This window comes from Medicago sativa, chromosome 6 (genome assembly GCF_051527215.1).
Source record: "Medicago sativa cultivar Bolivia chromosome 6, Bolivia_mono, whole genome shotgun sequence".
NCBI lineage: Eukaryota > Viridiplantae > Streptophyta > Magnoliopsida > Fabales > Fabaceae > Medicago > Medicago sativa.
This window is the reverse complement of record NC_140754.1, coordinates 10,485,623-10,503,982: the sequence shown is the minus strand read 5'-3', so window position 1 is coordinate 10,503,982 and position 18,360 is coordinate 10,485,623. Positions and strand designations below refer to the sequence as shown.

At 35.5% G+C, this 18,360-nt stretch overlaps 1 pseudogene across 1 annotated transcript; it reads left to right on the top strand.

The window, feature by feature from the left end:
* Positions 1–3,573: 3,573 nt before the first annotated feature.
* LOC146912740 (disease resistance protein RPV1-like) lies at positions 3,574–17,876 on the top strand (annotated as a pseudogene). The gene is made up of 9 exons (XR_015016867.1): positions 3,574–3,827; positions 6,378–6,709; positions 6,801–7,350; positions 7,756–8,864; positions 9,123–9,398; positions 10,850–11,560; positions 13,022–13,023; positions 16,095–16,197; positions 16,568–17,876. The product of XR_015016867.1 is annotated as a disease resistance protein RPV1-like (transcript).
* Positions 17,877–18,360: the final 484 nt, after the last annotated feature.

Below are 18,360 nucleotides of genomic sequence, written 5' to 3'. Positions count from 1 at the left end.
TTATTATCACTACTATATAATGAGATAATTCTGTCATATAGATGTTCTATGCTTATACTGTCATTATAGGTAGCATACTTAAATGATGATTTCACAGAGATAATTCTGTCATATAGTAGCATACCTTAGTCATAGATTATAAACTTAGACACTCATGCACCTAGACACTGCAGGCACCCAGACACTGCAGGCCGCAGAAACACGCCACCAGCCACAAACAGAACTAGCATAACAGGTTCTGTCAAAACATAAGCCCAAATAATTCAAATACAGGGGGGTTTTTGACCATTATTGATAAACTACAGGGGGGTTTTTGACCATTATTGATAAACTACAGGGGGGTTTTTGACACGAACTTGTTGGAACAATAACAACACAAACAACTTAGAACAATAGCAGCACAAACAGCTTAGCATAATTGCCTCTTACATTTGTTTCCAATACACATAAGAAAATACTTATAACAACAATACATATTTCATATAACTATTGTGAACCAAGAATTTTAATCAAAACTACCAACATACACAACAATACTATCATGTACTTCAATAAAAATCAACATGCAAAGCTTCCATTATCATTTTCATCATTATTAAGCCCTAAAGCAAGCTTCAATTCCCCCTCTTCTGTCCAAATCGAAACACACCATCAACTTCACATTATATAGTAGTGATAATAATGACAGTGGCATATATTAGTCATATAAATTAGCATATAGAAGGAATAAGATTCATAGTAGTGATCAATTATCATAAATTTGCAAGGAAAAATCATATTTTTGTTCAAAAGGAAAAAAAAATCATATTTTTGTTCAAAAAAAAAATTTCAAAAAAAAAAATTTTCAAAAAAAAAAATTTCAAAAAAAAATTAAAAAATATAGTCAATTACCCCCCTCTGACGTGGCATGCCTTTTTTGACCATGTGGCAGTGCCACGTGGGCAGTTAACTGCCACATCAGCATGTTGGATGGAGGAAATTAACGGAGGGGGGTAATTGACTAACGTTTATCAATTTCGGGGGGGGGGTAATTGATATTTCGTTAACTACAGGGGGGTAATTGACGCGCCTTGCAATTTCGGGGGGGTATTTGGCTAATTACTCCTTTAGCTTCTTTCTATAGATCAACTATCTCTAACCTTTTTTGACGATACATTCAGAAAACCAATGATTAAACTAATACTAACTTGGCTAACTTCTCCTCCCAAGCCAACAAACGATGTTGCCACTTCCAAGCCTGTCCCCCACCCAAACCTAACGCATGCATATCAGCCACCGACACCCACTTAACCACCACAAAATCAAACAACCTGCTAAATCCCTACTTCAACGGAACCTCCCCCACCAACCTATCCACCAGAAAAGGGTATTTGTCCCACTACCAACCTTCCTATACGCATTATCCTCAAAGCAACTACTTCCCTCAAAGCCCACATAATCACGAATCCTACCTATATCCCTCCACCAACTCGATCCACCCCACCCCCCAGCCAACACATGGCCACCCTCCTCACCATAGTTTGACACTAACACATGATACCACAAACCCTCGTTATCAACCAACATCCTCCAACGGCATTTACCTAACAACGCAATATTAAACTCCTTCAACCTCATGACCCCCATACCTTCCTCCTACAAACCGAATCCCAGGAAACCCAATAAATTTTCCTATGATCCCTCCCCCCCCCCCCCCCCCCCCCCAAACAATTTTTTTTGCATAAAATATAATCGAAAGAGGAAATGATACTTGTAGGGGATTGGAAGACGGAAATATCATAGACAGGAAGAGAGGACATAATAGACTTCGGAAGAATTAACCGACCACCCAAAGATAAATTCCTAATCCTCCAGCCATAAAGTCTAGACATGATTCGATTGAGCACTGGATCCCTGAACGAGACACTTTTCGGATTACCCCCCCCCCCCCCCCCCCCCCCCCCCACACCACCTAGCAAGCCCAACTAAATAAATGGAAGCTTTCCAATTTTGCATTGCAACACTGAAGTCGCCTCATTCAATCAAGAATCATTAACATTTAACCTACAAATGGACTCAAACAAAAACAAAACAGCTTTCAAAGCTCAGACATTCGCCCAACTCTTGTTCCCAGTTAACAACGTTTCATCAACAAATTGCAATTGAGAGATAGATAAAGAATCATAATTACCTATTTTATACCCAAATAAGACATTTTCTTCCACCATAGAATTCATCATCACATGTAAGCCTTCAGTCGCTAACAAAACAAGAAAGACAACAAAGGGTTACACTGCTGCAACCCCCTCTCTATGTTGAACTCTTCCGTGGGGCTCCCATTAACAAGATTTGAAGCCGTTGCGGAACTGAGACACTCCTTAATCCACTTCCTCCAAAGGATCGGAAACCGCATCTTGCACATAACATCTTCCAAATAGCCCTAATCCACTGAATCATAAGCCTTTTTAAAATCTACTTTAAACAACAATAGTTTCTTCTTACGCTTACGTGCCTCATCCACCACCTCATTAGCTATCAAGATTCCATCCAAAATTTGGTCTATTCTTAACAAAAGCTTATTAAGTTTATGATATCACACTACTAATCACCCACCTCAACCTATTAGCGAGGAATTTTGCCAAAATTTTTACATATTATCAACCAGCGGGATAGGTCTAAAGTCATTCTATATTTTTTCTTTAAAGGATGTCTGTATATTTTTAATTTTTTTGAAGGAAGGATGTCTATATTTATATTGTTGTATTGTAACGAGGACATATTTTCTATAATTTATATGTGTCCATAGTTTTACTTATATAAAAATATTAGGAGATCTCTAAAAAAAACTCATATGAGAATGTATTTTGTTGTAAAAAATTTGTCAAATGATATAGTAATTAAAAATTTATATTTTAAAGATGAAAAAAATATGATATCTGGAGTTGAATCCTCATCCCTACTGTTGTTCTAATTTACATACGTGCATGTTTTTATTCCTATACATATATATAAGCCTATTTTTGTTAGTAATCAATATGAAGGTCTACAAACTTATGAAAACTTATGATTTTTAACACATGTTTTTTTCTTTATGTTACGTTGTTTTGTTCGCCGTCTTTGTGCGACGTTGTTTGTATTTCTTGTTTCTTTCAGATATTTGTTCGGTTCAGATTGTCAGATCAGCTTCAATGCAGTGCAGATCCAATCATTGAATTTAGCGTCGTCAACATTGAAAATCCGTAGTCATGAGTATTGCGGAGACTTGAATATAGTCATATGTGTATGCTTTTGTACTTTGTTGTTTTATGTTATTAACATGAATGTTGTGAGTATGTTCGCAGATTCATCTTTTTATTTTTAGCGAATTTACATTGTATGGATGTACTCTATCAAATGATATTATTTATTTTTATTAAAAAAAAACACTTTTTTTTTTATATATTTAACGCAATGCGCGGTCAGTGCTCGTGAGTCATAATAACTAACAATAAAAAAACATTTGCAACACTATCAACCCACGTTTGCCTTTGTGGACACTATGTGGATTGAGATGTCTATTATCTATACGTTGACTACACTTGTCTATTAAAAAGGTTTTGGACACACCATTTTCTCCATTTTATCTCATCAATTCATGCATGTGAATTTTTGCATCGTTTCTTTTCTTACAATTATTATTTGACCTTCACAATTTCATGATGACAACGATATTATCAGAGTAAGAGGAAGGTTTAATTTCATCCGGAATCAAGAAAAAGATACATATTCATTCATCAAACACTCACAGACCTTCGCCATCGTAGAGAGAAGATCGCCGTTGCCTGCAGTTCCAAGGAAGCTTAGTTCAGGTTTTTTTTTCTTCTTTCTTGCTTTTTTTTACTTCCCATAAGAGGAGTAGCAAAGAGCTCCAACCTCAAGTTTACCTTTATGGATTGACAAATATTAGCTCAGTTTGGATTGACGGAACATATTGGAGCGGAGCGAAGCGGAATGGAACAGAGCGGAATTGATTTCATTCCATTGTTTGGGTATCATAGGACGGAACGGAACAAATTACTTCCATTGTTTGGAAAGTGAACGGAATGGAATGGGTTATAACTTTTTTATTCCATTTTTGCCCCTGTTTAAAAAACAATGTTATTTAGTATTAAAGCATATAATCTTTTATTAAAATAATTATTTTTTACCTTATATTAATTTTTTTCTCCTTTCAGTTATTAAATCATATATTCTTTATTTTACCCTTATTTTACGACATCAAAAACATTAATATTACATAAATAGTTTATCAATAAAAAATAGGGTTAATTATGTTTCTAGTCCTTATAAAATAGTGACCTTGTAAGTTTAGTCCCTACTTAATTTTAATAGCATTTTTAGTCCCTATAAAAAAAATTACTTATAATTTTAGTCCCTGCTAAAACAAAGTTTGATTAATTATCCTTAAACTCTTAAATTTTTGAATGATTTTTTTGAGACAAGATTAGAACACTATGAAAGGTTCGTTTACTAAAATTTAGAATTTTCTGACATGAAATGAATTAAATATGAATTTTTTAAAACGACAAAAGTTAAAGATAAAAAGTAATAAAATCTGGATGTAGAAATCAAATTTTGCGATAATTTTTTGCGGACGAACTTTTAGTAATGTTCTAAACATGTCTGCAAAAAATTGTTCAAAAATTTAAGAGTTTAAGCATAAATTAAACAAATTTGAATTGAGTAGGGACTAATACTCAGTGCAGAAAAACAAAATTAGGGACTAAAAATGCTATTAAAATTAAGTAGGGACTAAACTTACAAGGTCGCTATTTTATAGGGACTAGAAACATAATTAACCCTAAAAAATAATTTAACTTGCTTCATTATAAAATCAACTAATAACTTGTATTGTAACCAAAAAAAAAAAAAAAACTAATAACTTGTATTCTTATCTCTATCAATTTACGTGGAAAGAATTTTCATAAACGAAAAAGTAGGAGTTGAAAAATCCTTTGTTTTTATGCAGGTTTAGTGTAATTAAATAAAATTCCCTTAATATTTTCATAAAAATCATGTGCCGTTCATTTTTTTTGAAGGAATGTGCCGTTCATTTTAAAAGGTAAATAAATGATATAAGGGTGTTTTGTCAAAAAAAAAAAAAAATGATATAAGGGTGTGTTGTGCAAGTGCAGCAAGACAATGTGGAAGAGTGGGTTATTTGCAGATCAACGGAGAACAACGAGCTTGAAATACATATATGCAAGATCAGTGAACAATAGAAAGGATATATTAGTAATAAACTAATTACAATGAGTTATTCCATCATATACTTCCCAAATTAGGGGGAAGAAAAATAAGAGGAGAGGATGGAATGGAATGGTATAGATCCCATCATGTTCCATCCCATATGGAATATCATTATATTCCATCTCATTCCATTCCATCTCAAACCACTAATCTAAAAAGAGAGTAAATAGACAATTAACTTTGAAATTGTAAGTTTCGTCAGTTATCTCTGACATTAACAAAATTTTAATAACATGTCAATTTACCACCTCCGTCAAATTCTTCTGTTAGTCAATATGACGTGACATTTGTCTGTCTACATGACACTGATTGTCTACGTGGTACTGCCACATGTCTGACGTGTGATGCCACGTCACACGTGGGCATTTGATTGTCTACATGCACTGGCTGTCTGTGTGGTACTGCCACGCATCAGGCATGTGATGCCATGTCACATGTGGTAATTTATTTTTCTATTTTTTTTTCAAAAAAAAAAAATCTGAATTTTCTTTACGGTTATGAGCAAATACTCCCTTCTTATCCTTAAATCAAAAGATATTAAAGGAAAACAATTAAAGATAGTTCTTTTTAGGGAATTAAGAGTTACTTTTAATACATTGAACTCTACAAGCATTCATGTTTTCATTTTACGACCTTATGTACGACATTTCATTCTTATCCACCAATTCAAGAAAAAGACATCTTGTTACCTCATCAGCTACAAAGCATGTGAAATAAGGAACCAATGGATGAAGTCCTGAATCAGTAGCCAAACTTACTAACGCTTCAGGCTCATTAATTCACTTTATCAAAATAGAGCAGCAACAAATATTAAGATAATTACATAAATGAACTAAATGATGATAGACAAGATAGCTTGCAATGGTGTAATAATTTTGATAACAAACATTATTCTTAAAAGATGCAAGTGGAATTCACATTAATGCAAGTGGAACTAGATAGTTTAGAGTGGAGATTATGATGTCTATTTTGTATCATTAATTGTATCATTCAAAACGTTTTGGATAGGTCTCCATAGTTTTTAAATGTTCATGGATCACGTTTTGGTTATCTGTTGTTAGAAAGGTCTCACTTTCACCATTTCATTCATACTTTTCCGCCATTTTCAGATCCAAAAAAATGGAGAACAAAAAGCCTTCCTCATCTTTATCATATAACTTTAAACGTTCCCCATCACCACCGCCGGTGACAGACGGTGAATATATTTCAGAGACCTCTGTTTCTACACCCGGAGAGCAGGTGTTTGCGGTGGATCATTTGACTGGCGAGAGTGATTGTAGTAAGGTGGTTTCCTCTTCACTGTGTTCACCACGTAGCCTTACACCAAGGTTGAAGAATTTAACGCTTCCCACATCACGCAAGACTAAGCCTAAGCCTGCCATTTTTTTTAGTCAAAAACCTAAGCCTACCATTAAATGGCCATGGCTAGCCCAGGAGGGAGGTGAATACACTATTCTCTTTTACTTATATTACATTAATATAATTTAGTTTGAACCCTCGCATTTTTATTGATTTTCTCTCTTTTTTATCAGTGTCTCCGTCACAGCGTAATAGGCCACAACCAGTAAGAGTTCATGACGTGTTCTTAAGTTTTAGAGGAGAAGATACTCGTTCTTCCTTCACTTCACATCTCTATGCTTCTCTTCAAAATGCTGGAATTAAAGTTTTTAGGGATGACGATTCGCTTCAAAGAGGAGATCACATTTCAACATCACTTCTACAAACAATTGAGAAGTCTCAAATCTCTGTGATTGTTTTTTCAAGAAATTATGCAGATTCACGATGGTGTCTAAACGAGTTGATGAAAATAATGGAGTGCCGTAAAACCATAGGGCAGGTAGTTTTGCCAGTGTTTTATGATGTAGATCCATCTGAAGTACGTCAGCAAACTGGTATGTTTGGAAAATCATTTCAAAGTCTCTTGAATAGGATTTCAAAGGTGAAGGAGGAAGATAAGCAGCTGAAATTGGAGCGCTTTCAAAGTCTTTTGGAGGAAGATAAGCAGCTGAAATCGGAGCGGATATGGAGACAGGCGCTTAAAGAGGCAGCTGGCCTTGCAGGATGTGTAGTTCTAAATTTCAGGTAATTTGACTAAGTTGGACTTGCTTTCTTGACCAAAACACAAAAAATTGGACTTGCTTAAACCAAGCGGTTAACTAGCTTTAGCAAAGAATGATCAGATTATTCAAATTAGATTCCAACCAAACTCCTAATTACAATGGGTCCCCTTTCGATGGATACCAGGATGGAGTTGCTTAGCCTTTTGTTGATAGATCATTTCATTTAACATAAAGTTTAATTACTTTCTATTCAAAGAGTGCAAATAATTAATAACTTACATAAATTAAAATAGTGTAACTAATGCAAATTATATTTTAATGTTTAAACAAGATTTCTTATTTTATGTTTTTAATGTTCAGAAACACTCCTCTGTTCCTTTTTAATTGTATTTGTATCTTCAACTTTTCTTTGGACCAATTTTTCTAGGAATGAAAGTGAGGCAATCAAGGACATTGTGGAAAATGTTACACGTTTGCTTGACAAGGCAGACTTGTTCATTGCTGATAATCCAGTGGGACTCGAATCGCGAGTATGAGATGTGATTCAAATCCTAGACATTCAGCGATCAAATGATGTTCTGCTACTAGGGATCTGGGGTATGGGAGGTATTGGTAAAACCACCTTAGCCAAAGCCATTTATAATGAAATTGGTCGCAATTTTGAGGGTAGGAGCTTCCTTGAAAATGTTAGGGAAGTTTGGGAGCAAAATGTTGGACCAATTTCTTTACAAAAACAAATTCTCTTTGATATTTGTAGAGAAAGGAAAACTAAGATACAAAACATTGAGTCAGGGAAAAGTATACTGAAGGATAGACTCTTGCATAGAAGAGTGCGCGCTTATAGTACTTGATGATGTGAATACATTTGACCAACTGAATGCTTTGTGTGGAAGGAGTATATGGCTTGGTCCAGGGAGCAGAATAATCATCACAACTAGAAATATGAAAATACTAAGAGGTAATAGAGTTGACCAAGTTTACAAAATGAAAATAATGGATGAAAGCGAATCAATGGAGCTCTTTAGTTTGCATGCATTCAAGCAAGCGAGTCCAATAGAAGATTTTGCAGAAATTTCAAAAAAAGTAGTTGAGTATTCTGGGGGATTGCCACTAGCTCTGGAAGTCCTTGGATCATATTTGTTTGATATGGGGATAGAAGAGTGGAAGTGTGCATTAGAAAAACTCAAAAGAATTCCTAATGATCAAGTACAAAAGAAATTAAGAATAAGTTATGATGCTCTAAGTGATGACACCGAGAAAGATATATTCCTAGACATAGCTTGTTTCTTTATTGGCATGGACAAGAATGATGTTATACATATATTAAATGGTAGCGAACTATTTGCAGAAATTGGAGTAAGTGTCCTTGTTGAGCGAAGTCTTGTGACTGTTGATGATAGGAACAGACTTGCAATGCATGATTTAGTACGAGATATGGGAAGAGAAATCATTCGCGAGAATTCACCAAAGGAGCCTGAGAAGCGTAGCAGGTTGTGGTTTAATAAGGATGTGCTTGACGTATTATCAGAGCAAACCGTAAGAATTCATATACTTATTTTTGTTCTAGTTTTATAATATCTAAAGCTTAGCAAAGTAAAAAATAATATTTGTGTTTATTATAACATTTATATGTTTTGTCAATTGAGATTTGAAAATAAGTTTGCTATGAATTGTTTTATGCTTCCCAGCCTCTAGTGACATGATCAATTTAATGACATTTTTTTTCTAAATCTCTTGTATCTTTAATGAAAATTAGTGCATATTTTAATTTTTTTTTCCCATCATATTTCACAGGGAACAAAAGCTGTTGAGGGATTAGCTTTGAAATTGTCAACAGCAAATGGAAAATGCTTTAATACCAAAGCATTCAAGGAGATGAAAAAACTCAGACTGCTTCAGCTTGCTGGTGTACAACTTGATGGGGACTTTGAATATCTTTCAAGAAATCTGATATGGCTTTCTTGGAATGGATTTCCTTTGAAATGCATTCCTTCGAGTTTTTATCAAGAAAATTTAGTTTCCATTGAATTAGTAAACAGCAATGTCAAACACGTGTGGGAAGAGCCCCAGGTATTAATTACCACCTAAATCTTGTTCAAAGTCTTTGATGTAGTTAAAAGAAGGGAAATCATGGATTCTAGAGCTGTCAAAATGGGCCAGGCCGTATGGGCCGGCCCGAAAGCCCGAATAAAACGTAGGGCTTGGGCCTAAAAATTGCAGCCCGAATTTTTGTAGGGCTTTTTAGCCCGGCCCGTAAAAGCCCGTAACCCGTTCGGGCTTACCCGTACGGGCTTCGGGTAGCCCGGCAGCCCGCGTAAAAAAAAATTCAGCTCTCTTATGCGTGATGTGTATGACCCAATTTATGCTTTCTTGTTTAACCTTTTTCATGTATTTATGAACTTATAAAGATTTTCTCGTGATTAAAGAATCATGAAGTTTTTTAAATCAAGAAACTTATGCATATGGGCAAATTTTAAGTAGTTACTGAGAAGTGAGAACTGTAATTTTGTCTCTCTTCTGCTCAAGGCTGCACTGAAACATGCGAAGACTTTTTTATTAGATTAGAGTCTACTTCAAAGATGTAACGTGCCACTCCAGCTGCAACATTGAATATATGATGTTTGAAATGAATTTTATTGCTACAAAAGACATTTACTGAATTCCCATTCATTGAATTTTCTTTAACACTTTTCCACTTATTTCAAACTTGGGAAGTATTAATAATTTCATAGTATGCTACGGTAAATCATTTTAGTGCTGAGAATATTTATATAAAGTATTTATTGCACATCAAGAACTTGTTTACTACTAAATATGTGAAAGAATTTGTCACTGCAATATCTGAACTTCGTCCCGATTCAGGCGTGAACCGCACTGTGAGTTATCTTTAGTTATGATTTTTCATAGAAAAACACCAAACAATTTACACTGGAGTATCAACAATTGAACTATTGCTTACTGTCACTAGTATATATTTTTATTAGACTAATCTACTTCAAACATCATAGATTGTGCAAGGATTAAAATAAAAAAAATTACACGCGGGCTGGCCCGTTAGCCCGGGAGCCCGTATAGGGCCGGGCTCGGGCTCTGTTATTTCAGCCCATATTTAAACCGGGTTTTTTAGCCCGGCCCTAAAAAGCCCGCAACCCGTTCGGGCCGGGCCTAAACGGGCCGGGTAGCCCGTTTTGACAGCTCTAATGGATTCCAATCTTCAATATTTGGTTAAATAGATTTTAAATTTAAATTTCAAACTAACATATCATGTAAATTTTTTGAACTCTTGCAGAATGCTCAGAGATGGCTATTATTAATTTCTGCAAACTTTATATACAAAAATGAAGCCTTGTTTCAATTTTTTGCAAACGTAATACCAAACAAATGTATATTGGGATTAAGAACAATGATGTTGGGATAAAGTAAATAGTTTAATTTCCATTATCAAGGCTACCGATACATTGTAATTTCTTGCATTTATTTTGTATTCACAAGTTCTCTTTATAACATTTCTGTTCTTGCAGAGGTTGGAGAAGCTGAAAATTCTCAATCTTAGTCATTCTCATTATCTGACAAAGAGCCCAGACTTTTCAAACATGCCTAATCTTGAACAGTTAATACTCGCAGATTGTCCAAAGTTGTCTGAAGTTTCTCACAATATTGGAGATCTCAATAAAATATTTCTGATAAATTTGGAAGATTGTATTAAGCTTCAAAGCCTTCCAAGAAGTATCTATAAGTTGAAATCATTAAACACTCTTATTCTTTCTGGGTGTTTAATGATTGACAAATTGGAAGAAGATTTGGAACAAATGGAATCGTTAACCACATTGATTGCAAATAACACTGCAATAACAAGAGTGCCGTTTTCAGTAGTAAGATCCAAAAGCATTGCATATATTTCCTTGTGTGGTTATGAAGGATTCTCACATGACGTGTTTCCAGCGATCATTTGGTCTTGGATGTCACCGACAAATAATCTCTCATCCCAATTTCAAACATCTCTTGTTCCTTTAGATGCTCCAAATAGTGGTTTCCATGACCTATCATCTATGTCCAAGTACCTTCCATGGCTTCGATGTCTTTGGGTTGAGTGTGGCTCAGAACTTCAACTTTCTCAAGACACAGAAAGAATTTTGGATTCTTTATATGCTACAAATTCTAAAGAATTAGAATCATCCTCTACTTTTCAAGGTTGCAGTAGTTAGAAACATATCTCCATGATATCAGGGGTAGTTAGAAACATGTCTCCATGATATCAGGACTAGCATTAAATCCAGCATTATGTCTTGCACTACTAGCATTATTTTAGTATTATGCTTTTCACTTTAATATTGTATATATGTGTGTAAGTTGTGGTCAGTACAGAATATAGAAAAAATATATACAAATTATTCTTTCTTGGCATCAGAGCACTATTGCCAAAAGGCTCTTGATCCAAATAAAAATCATGGCATCTGCTGCAAGTGCAAATAACAAAAATGATCTTCCATCAACTATTTCTGTCAAGCTGGACAGAGATAATTATCTCTTATGGCAATCTTTAGTCTTGCCTATCGTTAGAGGATGCAGGCTTGATGGATACATGCTAGGGACAAAGGAGTGTCCTGAGCAATTCATCACTAATACCGATTCAACCAAGAAGCTGAACCCTGCATTTGAAGATTGGCAAACTTATGACCAACAACTCCTTGGTTGGTTAAAGAACTCCATGACTGCAGACATTGCAACACAATTCTTGCATTGTGAGAACTCAAAGCAACTTTGGGAGGAGGCCCAAAGTCTAGCTGGAGCACATACAAGGTCCAGAATCACCTACCTGAAGTCCGAATTTCATAGCACCAGGAAAGGTGAAATGAAAATGCTAGATTATTTGACCAAAATGAAGAATCTTGCTGATAAACTCAAACTAGCAGGGAATCCTATCCCCAACTCAGATCTAATCATTCAAACTCTGAATGGATTGGATTCTGAATACAACCCTATGGTTGTTAAATTCTCTGATCAAATCAATGTCAGTTGGATTGATTTACAATCTCAATTGTTGAGTTTTGAGAGTAGAATTGAACAACTCAATAACTTCAATAATCTAAACCTTAACGCCTCAACAAATATAGCCAACAAAACTGACTACAAAGGAAATTGGAGAAGCAACAAGTTTGGCTCAAATGGAAACTGGAGAGGCTCCAACTCAAGGGGCTGGAGAGGAGGCAGAGGTAGAGGCAGGTCCTCTAAAGTAACCTGCCAGGTATGCTCAAAGACTGGTCATACAGCAGTGCAGTGTTTTTATAGGTTTGACAAAACCTACTCAAGGCCAAACCACTCAGCAGATGATGACAAACTAGCAGCACACAATGCATTCCTAGCATCACAAGGAGCTGATCAAGATTATGATTGGTACTTTGATAGCGGTGCAAGCAACCATGTGACACACCAAAATGACAAATTTCAAGATCTATCAGAACATTGTGGTAAGAATTCTCTAATTGTTGGAAATGGTGAGAAGTTGGAAATTGTAGCCACAGGCTCATCTAAACTTAAATCCCTTAACATGCATGATATCTTATATGTGCCTAATATCACCAAAAACCTACTAAGTGTATCTAAACTAGCTGCTGACAATAACATACTTGTTGAGTTTGATAAACACTGTTGCTTTGTGAAGGACAAGTTAACAGGGAAGGCAATACTAAAAGGGGTACTTAAAGATGGATTGTACCAGCTCTCAGGAATCATAAGGAACCCAAGTGCATATGTATCTGTCAAGGAGAGCTGGCATAGGCGACTTGGTCACCCAAACAATAAAATATTACATAAAGTCTTAAGAAATTATAATGTCAAAGTACCACCTAGTGATCATTTCAGTTTTTGTGAGGCATGCCAATATGGTAAAATGCATCTTTTACCTTTTAAGTCTTCTTCCTCTCATGCTCAGGAACCACTTGAGTTAGTTCACACTGATGTATGGGGCCCTGCACCAATAATGTCATCCTCTGGTTTTAAATATTATGTGCACTTTGTTGATGACTTTAGTAGGTTCACTTGGATTTATCCCTTGAAACAAAAATCTGAGACTGTGCAAGCTTTCACTCAATTTAAAAACTTGACCGAAAATCAATTTAATAAAAAAAATCAAAGTAATTTAGTGTGATGGTGGTGGTGAATACAAACCTGTGCAAAAACTTGCAATAGAAGCTGGCATACAGTTTAGAATGTCATGTCCATATACCTCTCAACAAAATGGAAGAGCTGAGAGAAAACACAGACACATAGCTGAGTTTGGGTTAACCTTGCTTGCACAAGCGAAAATGCCCTTACATTATTGGTGGGAAGCCTTCTCTACTGCAGTATATCTCATAAACAGATTGCCATCACAAGTTACTCAAAATGAGAGTCCCTATTCACTCATGCTTCATAAAGATCCTGACTATAAACTTCTAAAACCTTTTGGTTGTGCTTGTTACCCTTGCCTCAAACCTTATAACCAACATAAGCTACAATTCCACACAACTAGGTGTGTCTTCTTAGGCTATAGCAACTCTCACAAAGGGTACAAATGTCTCAACTCTCATGGAAGGATTTTCATATCCAGACATGTCATCTTCAATGAAGATCACTTTCCATTCCAAGATGGGTTTCTCAATACAAGATGTCCTTTAAAAACAACAATTAACAATCCATCTACTTCTTTTCCTTTGTGTAGTGCAGGTAATTCCAACAATGATGAAAGCACACAAATGACTGAAGAAGAAATTCCAGTTGAGATGAATTCAGAAGAAGCACAAAATGAACCACTTCAAACTGAGCATTTTCAAGATGTGAACAGCAACACTGAACAGACAAATAATAGTTCATCAGAAGCTGACACAACTCATGAAGAGTCACCAGACATAGCTCAACAATATGTGAATGAATCAAGTCTGAACACAAATACAGGAAACACAATTCATACCAGGAGTAAGTCAGGCATTCACAAACCAAAGATACCTTATGTTGGACTAATTGAGACCCACAAAGACACAATGGAACCTGCAAATGCCAAGGAAGCTCTCACAAGACCTTTATGGAAAGAAGCAATGCAAAAGGAATTCCAAGCCCTCATGTCCAATAAAACATGGATACTAGTCCCCTACCAAGATCAAGAAAACATAGTTGACTCAAAATGGGTTTTCAAAACCAAATACAAGTCAGATGGCTCCATAGAAAGGAGGAAAGCTAGACTAGTTGCAAAAGGGTTTCAACAAACAACTGGAATTGACTATGAAGAAACATTTAGTCCTGTAGTCAAAGCTAGCACAGTTAGAATTATCCTTTCAATTGCAGTGCACCTCAATTGGGAAGTCAGACAACTAGACATCAACAATGCATTCCTAAATGGATATCTTCGAGAAACAGTATACATGCATCAACCAGAAGGATTTGTTGATTCAACCATGCCCAATCACATATGCAAACTATCTAAAGCAATTTATGGATTGAAGCAGGCACCAAGAGCTTGGTTTGATAGTCTGAAAACTGCATTGCTAAACTGGGGCTTTCAAAACACAAAGAGTGATTCTTCTCTCTTTCTTCTAAAAGGTAAAGATCATATCACCTTTCTCCTTATATATGTGGATGACATAATCATCACAGGCAACAATAATAGGTTCCTTCAAGCTTTCATCAAACAACTCAATGATGTCTTCTCTCTGAAGGATTTGGGTCAATTACACTATTTTCTAGGCATAGAAGTGCAAAGAGATTCAAGTGGAATGTACCTCAAACAATCCAAATATATAGGTGACCTGCTGAAGAAATTTAAGATGGATAATTCCTCACCATGTCCAACACCTATGATAACAGGTAGGCAATTCACAGTTGAGGGGGAGAAATTAAAAGATCCAACTGTGTTCAGACAAGCCATAGGAGGACTACAATACCTCACTCACACAAGACCTGACATAGCTTTTTCAGTAAATAAACTCAGTCAATACATGAGTTCACCCACCACTGACCATTGGCAAGGCATAAAAAGAATCTTGAGATATCTCCAAGGCACCATCAATCATTGCTTGCACATCAAACCATCCACTGACTTGGATATAACAGGCTTCTCTGATGCAGATTGGGCCACTAGTGTTGATGATAGAAAATCTATGGCTGGTCAATGTGTGTTCCTTGGTGAAACACTTGTCTCTTGGTCCTCAAGAAAACAAAAGGTAGTATCAAGATCAAGTACAGAGTCAGAGTACAGAGCTCTAGCTGACCTAGCTGCTGAGATAACATGGATTCGTTCACTACTTACTGAGCTTAAACTCCCATTGCTAAGGAAACCCGTACTATGGTGTGATAACTTAAGTGCCAAGGCACTGGCTTCTAATCCAGTTCTGCATGCTCGTTCTAAGCATATTGAAATTGATGTTCATTATATCAGAGATCAAGTACTACAAAATGAAGTTGTTGTGGCTTATGTTCCCACAACTGATCAAATTGCAGATTGTCTCACCAAGCCATTAAGCCATACTCGTTTCAGCCAAATCAGAGACAAACTTGGCGTGATCCACTCACCACCAGTTTGAGGGAGGGAGTTAGAAACATATCTCCATGATATCAGGGGTAGTTAGAAGCATGTCTCCATGATATCAGGACTAGCATTAAATCCAGCATTATGTCTTGCACTACTAGCATTATTTTAGTATTATGCTTTTCACTTTAATATTGTATATATGTGTGTAAGTTGTGGTCAGTACAGAATATAGAAAAAATATATACAAATTATTCTTTCTGCAGTAAAGTTCACATTTCGGGATCAAAAACTTCTCTGAAATCTCTGTTTATTCAAATAGGAATGAATTGCCAAGTCACCAATATTCCGAAAGATAACATTTTACAGGTTTCACATTGAACTTCTACCTCTTACATTTATATAACAATTGCAATTGTCATATTTTTATAGCACATCATTTTTGTCATACCTAATGATTCCATTTGTTTTTCAAATTAAGAGCAAATGCCTTTTTCAAATTAACATTGAAAACCTTTAACCCATTAGTAAGAACATTGTCTTTTCTTGTAATTCACTGATTGTTACTATCATTATCTTCCCTCACTATTATTTTGGTTGGTATGGAGATTTCTTTGTAACGTCAAAATATGGTTAATTGCCTTTACGAGAAAAATCACATCTCCAATTGTTGAATAAATGACTAGATGATATTAATATACTTGTCAAATAAGTTTTGAACCTGTCTTTACATTCGCAGAATATGGATGTCAATGAAAGTGGTGGTTATTTCCTCCCCGGTGATAGTTATCCAAATTGGTTAACCTTTAATTCTGAAAGTTCTTCTGTAACCTTTGAAGTCCCTCTGGTGGAAGGACGTAACTTGAAGACAATGATGTGCATTGTCTATACTTCAACTCCACATAACGTATCATCAAGTGGCCTTAAAAACATGTTAGTGAAAAATTACACAAAGGCCACCATTCAGCTCTATAAAAGTGAGGCATTAGTCTCCTTTGAAGATGAAGAGGGTCAGAGGGTAGTATCAAGTATAGAACCCGGTAACAACGTGGAAGTAGTTTTTGTTTTTGAGAACAACTTCATTGTGAAAAAGACGGCAATTTATCTGGTATATGATGGACAAGATTTGAATCCCGTTGCTTGTAGAGGCGATGAAAGTGAATGCTCTGTAAAGAGATTCTCTGCTGAAGACGAACCCAACGATGATTTCAATCAGAACAGAAAGAAGAAAAACCGAGTGGAATGAATCAATGAAACCAATTCTTATGGTGCCGGCATACCTTGTATAGGTAACAATTGTTTTCCCTTTTTGGCTGAAGTTTCTATATTTTATCCATACTAAGTTTTTGTGATCCTATAAAGATGTTAATTTAAGTTACAAACCTTCCATGTTATATCTAGTTTTTGGCACGTGACTCTAATTCAATTAGTACTCAGTTTTGAATTATTATTGAAACATCATCTTCATCTAATATATATGTGTTTGGATTCTCAGGTGAGAAAATAAATGTTGATTTTCCCTCATAGAAAAAGTGATTTAAAATAAAAATCTAAATCAAAAAAATTGAATTGAATAAGAAAATGTGGTTAACAGCAAATAGCAGATTTCATTTAATAGAAAGAAAATCAATACATAAAGCTTGTTGAAATTGGGTTGGAGCATTTTCATGGTTGAAGCTCTAAATGCTGAATGATTAGATATTCTTACCATAGAAAAAGTGGTGAAAGATTCTAATTTGTTCTGTTACAATTCTTCCATGTCATGTACTATTTAAATGTCTTTTAACAAAATTGGATAGGTCAGTCTTCAATCTAGTTTAGCAAACTTCTTTAGTCTAAAATGATAGTATATATGGTTGATTGGCTGCCAGAAAGAAACTCTGATTTGTGCATTTTACCACAATCTTAGCATAAGACTCAATTATTTCTTGCTCAAAGATATCTAAGGCGGTTGAGTGTTCTAATTTCTTAGTTTTTAGTTGGTCTGATTGAACTCTTTGACATGGTTAAGGCTGCAGTAGCAATAGACATGGATGCTAATTTTCACATCGCTTTGCTACTAAAAAACCTCCCATGTTTTTGAAGTGCACCTTCAGGTGGTACAAAATAATTTTTGTGTGTGTGTGAACTCATGTTGGGGGATGGGGAAAGCTTTTCCAATAGATAATTTTTGTGCGTGTGTGAACTCATGTTGTGTGAAGACAAGATTGCTTTTACCACATCAAATTTTTCAGATAGTGGTGCAGAAAACTTGGCTTGCATATAAGCCACTCTAGCTTCAAAGGAGTTTCAAAGGTTAGCCACTCTAGCTTCTATTTATTTTTTTCAAGTTTCTGTTTCATTACAATAGTTGGTGTCTAATGTTAATTTATGAGTTTAGAAGGCTAATGTATATCAAGAAAATGTTTATATCAAATTGGAGAAGTAAGGGAAAAATCTGAATGGGATCGAACACCGCGGGTAACAATATTTTCCACCGAACCCGACCATGGTTAAACCAGTGAACCTGTCCGCGAGTGCACATGTTTACCG